Source organism: Equus przewalskii, chromosome 16 (genome assembly GCF_037783145.1).
Source record: "Equus przewalskii isolate Varuska chromosome 16, EquPr2, whole genome shotgun sequence".
NCBI classification, from domain to species: Eukaryota; Metazoa; Chordata; class Mammalia; order Perissodactyla; family Equidae; genus Equus; species Equus przewalskii.
In genome coordinates this window covers 4,869,639-4,879,903 of record NC_091846.1, presented here as the reverse complement: position 1 = coordinate 4,879,903, position 10,265 = coordinate 4,869,639, and the positions used below count along the sequence as shown (strand labels likewise).

General features: G+C 44.3%; 2 long non-coding RNA genes across 2 annotated transcripts; both read right to left on the bottom strand.

Moving 5' to 3' along the window:
• Nucleotides 1–288: 288 nt before the first annotated feature.
• Nucleotides 289–7,139, bottom strand: LOC139076410 (uncharacterized). The gene is made up of 2 exons (XR_011528001.1): nucleotides 5,025–7,139; nucleotides 289–1,864 (listed from the first exon to the last, which is right to left on the bottom strand). It is a non-coding gene; the product is annotated as an uncharacterized lncRNA (long non-coding RNA).
• A 7-nt stretch (nucleotides 7,140–7,146) lies between these two features.
• On the bottom strand, nucleotides 7,147–9,433 carry LOC139076411 (uncharacterized). Its single transcript, XR_011528002.1, has 3 exons — nucleotides 8,579–9,433; nucleotides 8,399–8,476; nucleotides 7,147–7,509 (listed from the first exon to the last, which is right to left on the bottom strand). It is a non-coding gene; the product is annotated as an uncharacterized lncRNA (long non-coding RNA).
• Between the last annotated feature and the right edge of the window lie 832 nt (nucleotides 9,434–10,265).

Here is a 10,265-nt window from a genome sequence, read left to right as displayed (position 1 = left end):
TTTTTGAATGATGTAAGAATTGGGCAGATTTTCTGAGGAACCCATTGCCCAAGTGGTGTTTCCTGTGCTTGGTGCAGGAGCCGCGGGTCCCTGAGCTCCAGCCCAGACACACGGGGTTCCTCTCCTTTCTCTGCTTTGACCCATGGGAAGGCAAAGGGGATTCAGCTGCCTTGAGGTCTTTGGCAGCATGTCACAAAGGAACCTGGGTCATGGCAAACTCCCTGCCATGGAAATGATGCGGGGTCAGTGAGCCAGGGAGTCGAAAGAAACATTTCTTGGACTCTCAAGGTCTGGCAGTACTGCTATTTTATTTAGAGAATAGTGTGGAATAGCATGGGGACAGGACCCACGGGCAGGAGGAGCTGCTGCTGCAAATGTGGGTTGAGGGTAGAGCTAAATTTAAGGCATAGGTATGCGAGTTATCACTTTACAAGACAAAGGAAAGAATATGTAAAAAGAGTTGTTAAAATGGTATCAGTGCCGGTAGAGACTGGTTATTGGGTGGTCCTATAACTTTAGATAAGAATTAGGCCAGATTAAGTAAATGGCAGAAGCCACCACCTTAAATAGTATCTTCAGCTAAAGACAAAGGAGGATGTTGGTGGTGGGGGGAGTCAGCTACATGAGGTTACCAGACAAGCACAATAAACAAGACTTAAGTCCTTGCCGTCTCCATTAAGAGTTTCCAGAGATAAGGCCATCCCCCCTTCCTCCTGGTGCAGGGAAGGAGACACCCCCCCACAGGTGGAGACTTCCTTCACAAATGCAAATGTCTCTCATCAAAGGGCAAGCAAATTCCACTTCTCAGAGCCTCCTTCTCATCTGCAGTTTTTAAAAGTAACCAGCCTAAAATAATCCTCATCATAAACCCCCCCGGAACTCATTTGGCCCCGAAATCTTTTGGGGATACAGACGGTGGTCAGTCTTCTGTAACTACTTCTGGCTGTACAAGGTTGTAGAGCTGTCCCTAAATGTGGCCATAGGTACAGGCAGGAAGTTCAGTGGACCGGAAGGTTGCACCTGTGGAGTCCAAGGCTGACAAGGTATACAGATACTCTGGAGACGAGAGAATCATTTGATGAGAGGTGGTCCAGGAGGTGAAACTTTGTTGACATGCAGAAGACAAACAACGAAATAGACAACAAATTATAATAAGAAATACAAGCAATATGATTAACCCAATGAATAAGGTTTTGATAGTAGTCCAGAAACCTGGACCTGACCAAGAGTTCAACCAATCATTTAGAGATAGGGTAGGGTCAGACGTGGATTTAAGTTGGTGGCTCATATCAGATAGGAAGTCAGAGATATTTTGATGATGGTAGTCAGGAATATAAACACAACATTCAGTTTTTATAATGGCACAAGTGCCCCCCTGTGCTGCTGTCAAGACATCCAGTGCCATTCGGTTTTGGAGGACTGCCTTATGCATTTGGGATACTTCTAAATCGAGCAGCGAAAGGCTATGTTGTGTATCATTTAATGCCTTCATACTAAATTTGTTTAGAGCTTCCATGTGCCAGATGACACTTTCGATTCCTAATTGGGGAAGGAAAATTAAGGCAATGTGGTCACACCAGTGGAAGACAGAGCAGGTCCAGCACTATTGTAGGTTGGGTAGGCTAGCAGGAGGAGAAATAGTAAATGTAGTTCTACCTTGCATCCAGATGAAGCCTAGGGTGCATCGTCCAATCCATCCAGGTGGCAGCCAAGGCTATAAGTTGGAGCCACATAGTCACTGAGTGCCATTAGGGGCTAACCAACGTATGCTGGGCCGTCTATCCCTGTCAGTCCCGAACCAATCAGTATTTCTTAAGGTGATGATATGAGACTTTACCTTAGGAACTCATTGTTTATGATCCACCTGTGACAAGGCAAATCTAGTTAGTATTTGGGCAGTAGTGTTGAAGGAAAAGGTTTGATTGTGGCCAGGGAACTCCCTGGTATCAGAGATGGATGGCCACAAGGAGACATTATGATTAGTAATAGATGATTCTTGTAGAAGAAAAGAGCTAGAATCTAATATCCATGAATGTGTACTATAGCTTGTATTAAAACATAATTTTTCTCTCTAAAATGACCCTCATTTTTAAAAGATAGCCAAATTAAGATTAACTGGTTGCAAAATAAGTGTAGTTTTAATAAAACTTGGTCCAATTATTTACATAAGTGCAGCAAGAATAGCAACTGATTATACAGGCTTCTTAAAATATGCTTTACTGGAATTTTTTTAATGAGGAACATCAGATTGAACTGTAAAGGCCTCTTGAGGTCAGAAAAGCCAAGCCAAGGACTTGCCATCAGATTTTGCCTGCAGTACCTACAGATTTGGGTGGACTCCTCTCTTCTCAAGGTCCCCCAAATGATTCTGAGGTTCCTTGCACCTGCCAGATAAGCAAGCTTCCTTACTTACTGGGTAAGATTGCCAGAATCTCTGTAAACAAGGTACCAGGCCCATATTTCCAAGTGGCTTTATTCCCAGAAAGTCAACCTTATTCCTCAAAGGCAGCATTGTCATATCCGAGTCTGTATGTTTCTCAAATATGACATTCAAAGCTTTAGTAAGATAACCAATGTGTCTTGTTATAAGGAGAACAGATTCTTATTGAACTTATGCAAATAACTATATTGCCACAAAATAACCATGCTCACTCACAAAGAGTTTCCAAACTCTGGAGGGATCAGGTAAGGAGAAAAAGATAAATGTTTCAGTTTTGCTCAGAAAGGTATAATTTCACTAAATTGTAAGTCAGTTAGCATAAGAGAAAAGAGAAGAAGATTTCCTCAAATATGAGAAAACAAAATACATCAAAAATAATATTTCAAAGTCATAAAAAATTATAACTATCCTCATCAGTTCACACAGTCCTGTATAATCGATTATTGAGTTTAATCTTCTGTTAGCAGATCTATGAGCTCAGTTTCTCTGTTAGAATTCTGTAATATCTTACCCAGTTCAGTTTTGCAATCTGAAAGTTTATCAGAAACCTGTATTCTAGAATCCTGTGTCAGAATCCTTTCCGGGAATTTCTCTGAAGATGAAACATATTTGCAAAAGCAAAAAGCATCACAGCAAAACAGCAACTATCTGTAAATGGACAAAAGACTCAAAAGGGCAACTGACAAAGAAACTTGGCTACTTCTGTGACATACAACACTTCAAGATAATAACTGGAATTATGACCGATAACCAGGAGAGATCAAAATTTTAGGAATGTTATATAATTTTAAGACATCTATATCAATAGCGTTTACCCATATAATACCACCTAAGAAAGTTTATCATCGCTTATTTGACAATGCTTCCCATGTAATTTAAGAGGGAGAACCTTGTCAAAAACATCAAAAGATTTTAAAACACTTGTTCAAATAGGAAACAACACTCACTGTGAAACAATGCTCAGGTATCTATTCAAAGTGACAACAGAAACAGTCAAAAATCTTAAGTGACCTCAGTCATTATTTTAACAAAACAGATGTGTCTTTTAGACAGACTTAGACCAGGCTGAAAAGCTCAAGGTAATCATCCTTTGAGAGAAAACCAAATTTTAATTTCTGCACCAGCTTATTTTTAACATTAAAATTCATTTACTTAGTTGGATTTACTTTAATCTTAGCCAACTTGACCAGGCATAAAACTCCTTTCTGAATTTCTCCTTCACAAACCTTCCACAACTTTCTTTTTACTTTCAGAATTTGTCCCATGCTTGCTTTCTTACTCTCTAGTACATTAGGACAAATTTATCTTTCTTAACCGAACAAACAAAATATTTCCATTCTTTATACCCTCTTTACTGAAACATACATTTTAACTTTCCTTGAATACAGAGCTGTTTTCCTTATTAATTTACAGTAGCTTTAATTATATAGGTTAATTAGAACTTTTAACCCTTAACAGACCCTAGTAAACACTAAAAAGGTAAGCAATTATGAATTGTCTTTTATATCAGCATTCTAAACACTTTTCATAATTTCTAGAAACACGCCAGCTTACAGTAACAGACCCAAAGACTTTTAGCCCCTCTGCAATAAGAAGCCAAAAGTAGATTACTTGGATACATTTAGCAATGTTTCAGTGTTCCATCCTATCCAGAAATGACCCAGATACTCAGATTTTATCATTTAACTTAACTTGGCAAAACTCAAGATTGTTATCAAAAAGAAATTGGAAGCTGGGTTTTTTTTTTCCAAGTATACAGACCATAAAACAGTTATTCTACCCACTTTTATCTATTTAAACCATTTGTTTCCAACAATTATGTTCAGGTTAGCCACGAAAACCTCATGAAACATTAGACAAAACTGGTCATCATTTAAAGCTGTTATTTTGCTGACGGACTTCTAACAGACAACATGAGATTATTTGACTAGTTAACCCAGGCTCCATGCCTGCATCATATCCAAATACCGACAACTCTGACAAGACTATTTCAATCAAACAAACAAACTTAAACAAGTTTTCATTTACCAAAGATTAATTCACATCACGTTAACTTAAAAGACACTGGATTAATTTCTACTACATTTAGAATTTATATAAGCGCTTACTTGAAGCCAATTAAACAGAGCTCTTAATTTTGGCCATACCATCTGGAGGTAAAATATCACACACGTGTAACACATATATAGACACACATACACAGAGTCTCCACAGCTATTGTTTTAAAAATTACTGTCATGAATCAAGTACAGTAATACAAAGCTCACCAGCTATGAATCCAAATTTTGTTTTGAGCCTTTTTACTAATACTTATGGAAAAGACACTCAAGATGCTAGATTTTTTGCAAGGGCACGCTTGTGACCATTTTTTTCTTTTTCCTTTTTTTTTTCTTCAGTCTTAGGAATTAGTGATGGGCTAAGTAGTCCTCCAGAGGATTTGCAAGCTCTTTGAGATAAGGGAAATGGGTGGAACCTGATGCCTCTAGAGCTGCTTTCCTAGCCTTACAAGGATTTTCCAAGGACAGTTGCTCTTGATTTCTCAGAAACCGGGTTGTAACTTAAATGACCTTATAGATTGACCTACCTGTCCAACGACATCACAAAGGCACAGAGAAACCCCTCAAGTTTTCTCCAAGCTGGAGTTTCTGGGGCATAATGTGTTCAATTGCAAGTGTTTCCAATTGGTTAGAATGCACCAACCGGTTAGTCTCCGGGGATGCTTGGGGGCGTTCCCCATGGCAGTAAAGCTGGTGTCTGACTGACCGCGGCCAGAGAAAGGGTACACAGCCTGATTGCAGGCATCGATATAGTTATAAGATTTAATCAAGTCCTGCTGAACCAGGGCACTTAGTCTCTGAGCCAGCACAAGGTGAGGCAGGAAAGTAGGAGGCAAGGGCCTGGAACTGGCTGGAGGCTGGGGCTCCCAGTGCCAGGGTTGAGAGTTAAGTCCCTGGCAAAAGGTTTTCAATTTTACAGAAGGTCCAGGTTCTGCTCAGGTCCAGCCTGAACGTAACCTGACTCGGTGACAGCAGAGGAGGTGATGAACAAGGCAAAGAAAGGAAAAGAAGAGATCAGACCTCACCCTCATGGCCTCTTCCAGAGGGTTATCAAAATAAGAGTCACACAACAGTTCCCGTGCTGGGGCACACAACCCCAGCAGGACAGTTCACAGAATGAATCACAGGTCTCCTACCCTCATAAGTGACTCAGTAGGTGACTAAAATACTCAATGAGTCAACCGTCAAGAGAGGGCACCCCACTTGGGGTCACCGGGGTGATCAGGCCTGGAAACCAGAGTGGGGGGGGGGCTCCCAGGTGTGGAGCTGTTTACTCTTTAAAGATTTCTTTGTTTCCCGGTTGCAAAGCTCAAAAGGAAACCAAAATGGCCACTATAACTCTAAGAGAGATGAAAGAAACGGGTCCATTACCTTGAAAATCCCCCCTGAACCTAGGGCAGCAACCTACCCGTCATTCCTACTGTGGGGTTCCTATAGCAAGGGGTGATGGGGGCGTCCCCCAGCATTGCATCCCTTGTATACCTTCCCTATTATGCCTGGCAGTAATAGGTGCCTGGTGAATGGTCCCTGAGAGAAAAGGAGCCATTACCTCGAAAATCCCCCCACTGGGGTTCCTATGGCAAGGGATGATGGGGGCGTCCCCCAATATAGCATCCCTTGTATATCTTCCCTATTATGCCTGGCAGTAATAGGTGCCTGGTGAATGGTCCCAGAGAGAAAAGGATAGAGAAAAACGGTGAGGAATTTTCTGCCAGTCTGGGGGACATTCTACCCAATTGCATCCTGGAGCCATTCTCCCAAGAAGGGGTTCCCATACTCAACCAAAGGTTAGAGTTTGGTACTTTCCTTGAACAGGAGTCCTGATTGGGACTTTTCTGTGGTTCAGAGTGTGGTCAGGAGCCATAGGGAGGGATACCAATGCAGCCTTAGGAAAAGAAACCTTCCACAGGAGTCTTGGAGATTGGCGACCATCCTAATGAGTTAAGTGGTTGACCTGTGCCCACGTAAAATTTATATATTAGAGATAGAGTCAGGAAGGGATGGATTAATTCATTCTCCATCATGCTCAGGCTTCAGGTACTGATTCTCTTCAAGCTGAATGCCATGATTGCCCCATAGAGTAGCCATGGGCAGCAAATGTGGATTCATACAGCTGTCCAAGAAAGTTCCCAATGAAGAAGTGAATTTAGATACATCCTTGAAAAAGAGAAAGGCACAAGGAAAAAAAAAATGCACTTACCAGAACTCGAGGCCACAAACCAATGAAGCAGGATCCCCGTACAGGCCGCCAGAAATAATGCGGGGTCGGTAAGCCGAGGAGTTGAAAGAAAGATTTCTTGGACTCTCAAGGTCTGGCAGTAGTGCTCTTTTATTTAAAGAATAGTGTGGAATAGCATGGGGACAGGACTCATGGGCAGTCAGAGCTGCTGCTGCAAACATGGGTTGAGGGTAGGGCTAAATTTAAGGCATAGGTATGTGAGTTACCTCTTTACAAGACAAAGGAAAGAATACGTAAAAAGAGTTGTTAAAATGGTATCAGTGCAGGTGGGGTCTGGTTATTGGGTGGTCCTATAACTTTTAGATAAGAATCAAACTGGATTAAGTAAATGGCAGAAGCCACCACCTTAAATATTATCTTTAGCTAAAGACAAAGGAGGATGTTGCGGTGGTGGGGGGGGGGGGGGGGGGAGAGCGTCAGTTACATGAGGTTACCAGACAGTAAACAACTTAAGTCCTTGCCATCTCCATTAAGAGTTTCCAGAGATAAGGCCATCCCCCCTTCCTCCTGGTGCAGGGAAGGAAACACCCCCACAGATGGAGACTTCCTTCACAAATGCAAATGGCTCTGATCAAAGGGCAAGCAAATTCCACTTCTCAGAGCCTCCTTCTCATCTGCAGTTTTTAAAAGTAACCAGCCTAAAATAATCGTCATCCGAGAGAGTCAGAGACAGAGTGTCAGATGTGGTCCAAAGGACAGACGTAACTTCACCACTTTCTACTTTGAGGACACATGTTGATTGAATTAACCACTTTGGGCCTCAGTTTTCTCCTCTGTAAAATGGGAAAATAATTCCTTCAGAATTGCAGCCCGTGCAAGCCAGGGAGTGCCTAGAGCCAGCCTGTAGGCCCCGTAGCCTAACTTCTGCCCAGCAGTGTCAGGGGCATGGGCCAGGACTTTGTGGTGTGCAGGTAAATTATTTATATACCTGTCTCTCCCGCCATAATCAACTCTTCCCTGCCTTTGAAACCTCAGTGTCTGACACATAGGAAGGGCTCAGTAAATGTTTGTTGAGTGAATGCATGAATATGAGAGGAAAGAGAGAAAGGAACACACGAAGTACAATATGACCTTCAACAGGGCCTATGAGGTATGTTGTTGTGCTTTGCTGATGAGGTTTTCAAATCTCATTCACATGTTGAATAACTAGTCCCAAAATTCTGCATATGTAGAAGTCACTTTTAAAAGGTAGAAATTAAACCTGTGGATTTTCTTTCTTGCCCTAGGGAAAGAGGTGCCTTCAGAAGGCCCACAGGGCAGGTGGGTGTCTCCCTTGTCCATGAAGGAGACTGTGGTTTGAAAAGGAGAAGCTGCCCCACACTGGGGAGTGGGTGGGACATAGCGGGAGAGAAGTGACTGAGGCCTGAGCCAATTCTGAGCAAGCTCCTGAGAATCAGAGTTAGTCCAGGAGATGGCCCTGCATGGGGACCAGGACAAGGACTGCTTGGAGGGGAAGCAGGTGCCAGTGCTCTTGGCGATGCTTGGACTAGAAGTTGCCGCTTATCACAGCATGCGCCCGACCTCCATCCCCCCCCCCCCCCCCCCCCCCACTGATTGCTGCTCTCTCGCAGGCTCTCACCCTCACGCGACGGTTCTGGGACAATGCACACTCATTCCCCTTGTCACTCTGTGACTTGGGCAGACACCTCCTTACCTCCTTACCTGGGTCTGGGATTCACTTGCAGGACTGCTTTTTACTCTTTTCAAAAGTCTCCTTTCAAAATCTGCATAGACGGTTTGCTGGGGAAAGAGGAAGCACGGATTTAAAAAACGCTTACTCAGAAGTGAGCAGTGGAATTGAGCACATTACCTTTGGCTAATAAATAAAAACAAAATTCTTACGGAGTGAAATAAGAGGCCACCGGAGCACCTGGAACATCGTGACTTTGCACAAAGGGATGAAGCTGTCTGCAAATGTTCCAGCAAAGCACTTCCGGTTGTGACATCGCCATAAAATACAAGATTATCGGGAAAGATGGTCTGAGGGAAACAGTGCTTGCATTACTAACACCTCCATACCAATGGCAAACAGGAATTCGGGGGTTCTTAATTGCTAAACCGCATCACACAGAAAGTACAATGCAAAATTCCAGCACAGGAGAACTTAAAGGAAACTCAGCAAAAAATCTAGGCCAACTCCCTTATTTTCAGGTGAAGAAGCAGAGGCACTGAGAGGCCCCGGGGCAAAGTCCAGAGCCCAGTAGGTGCAGAACTGGGGTTAGAATTCCTAATTTGGGCCTCTTTCTGTCGTGCTGTTGCCTCCCCTGATTAAGCTGGAGAGCAAAATATCTATTTTGTGATCTGTAAATAGACATCTAGACATTCTCATAAACCTGTGGCTTTCTAAGTTTTGCCTACAAGTTGCTCTTAATAAATTTTGCTGAAAAGAGACAATCAGCATTTATAGGAACACGGTCTTTCCTGAAAGGATTAATCCTGGCATAGAACTCGTGCCATTGAGAGAGTTCATCCGGGGCACTGAACCGAGAATGGAAACTTGTCCTGAGGAGGAGCTGAGTCCAGGAAGCATCATCAGGCGGTTGAGAGACAAATGCCCACTGGGCGACAGGGACTGTGCTCCGCCCGGCTTTAGAGCGGCCGGGAGCAGGGCCAGCAGCGGGCACCGCACGGAACAGAAGGCGCAGCTGCTGCAGCAAAGCCACTGCAAAGGGCGGGGAGTGGAGGCCAAGAGGGGCCGCAGAGTGGCGGCTCGTCTGTGACAGAGAACGCAGGTGACATCTGCGGAGACGCAGGCCTGCTGTCCCGCCCCCGGGGCTGCGCTTTCCATGGCACACAGCCAGCACTGATGGCGTGGGATGGAAACAGACCTCCCGAAGCCTGACCTAGTAACGAAGGCACAAAGGCCAGCCTGGGGCGACAGGGACGAGCCCAGCGAAGAGCACGGGTTCTCAAGGAAAAGGAGAGAAACGGTGCTGCGTGGGAAAGGCAGGCTGGGTTTTCGAGGAGGCAGATTGAACTTTCACGTGGGGTGGCAGCAAAACAGAGGCATAAAAATGAAAGTCATTCCCTAAAGTCCTGATTTACAGTAAACATAAAGGAAGGGGCTGTTCTGATTTCAGCATACGGCCCGTGTGTCCCGCGTGGTTGGGCACTTCCTCCGTGTAGGCTGCTCCACAATGCTCTCAGCGCTTGGGGCTGCTGAGGCCTGCACACGTGGCTGGAGCCAGGCGGGTCAGGGCTGGGGGGAGGAGACAAAGCACGACCCGCCTGCCCGTCGGGGTGGCGTAGTGGTTAAGTTCTTGCGCTTTGCTTGGGGCCCGGGGCTTGTGGGTTCGCATCCCGGGGCGGACCTACATATGGCTCATCAAGCCATGCTGCTGGGGCGTCCCACTTGGAAGAACTAGAATGACCTACAACTAGAATATACAACTATGTACTGGGGCTTTGGGGAGAAAAAAAGAGGAATATTGGCAACAGATGTTAGCTCAGGGCCAATCTTCCTCACCAAAAAGCATATTAAAAAAAAAAAAAAAGTGAAACCACTCTAGGATTCTGAGGCATTCAGGGG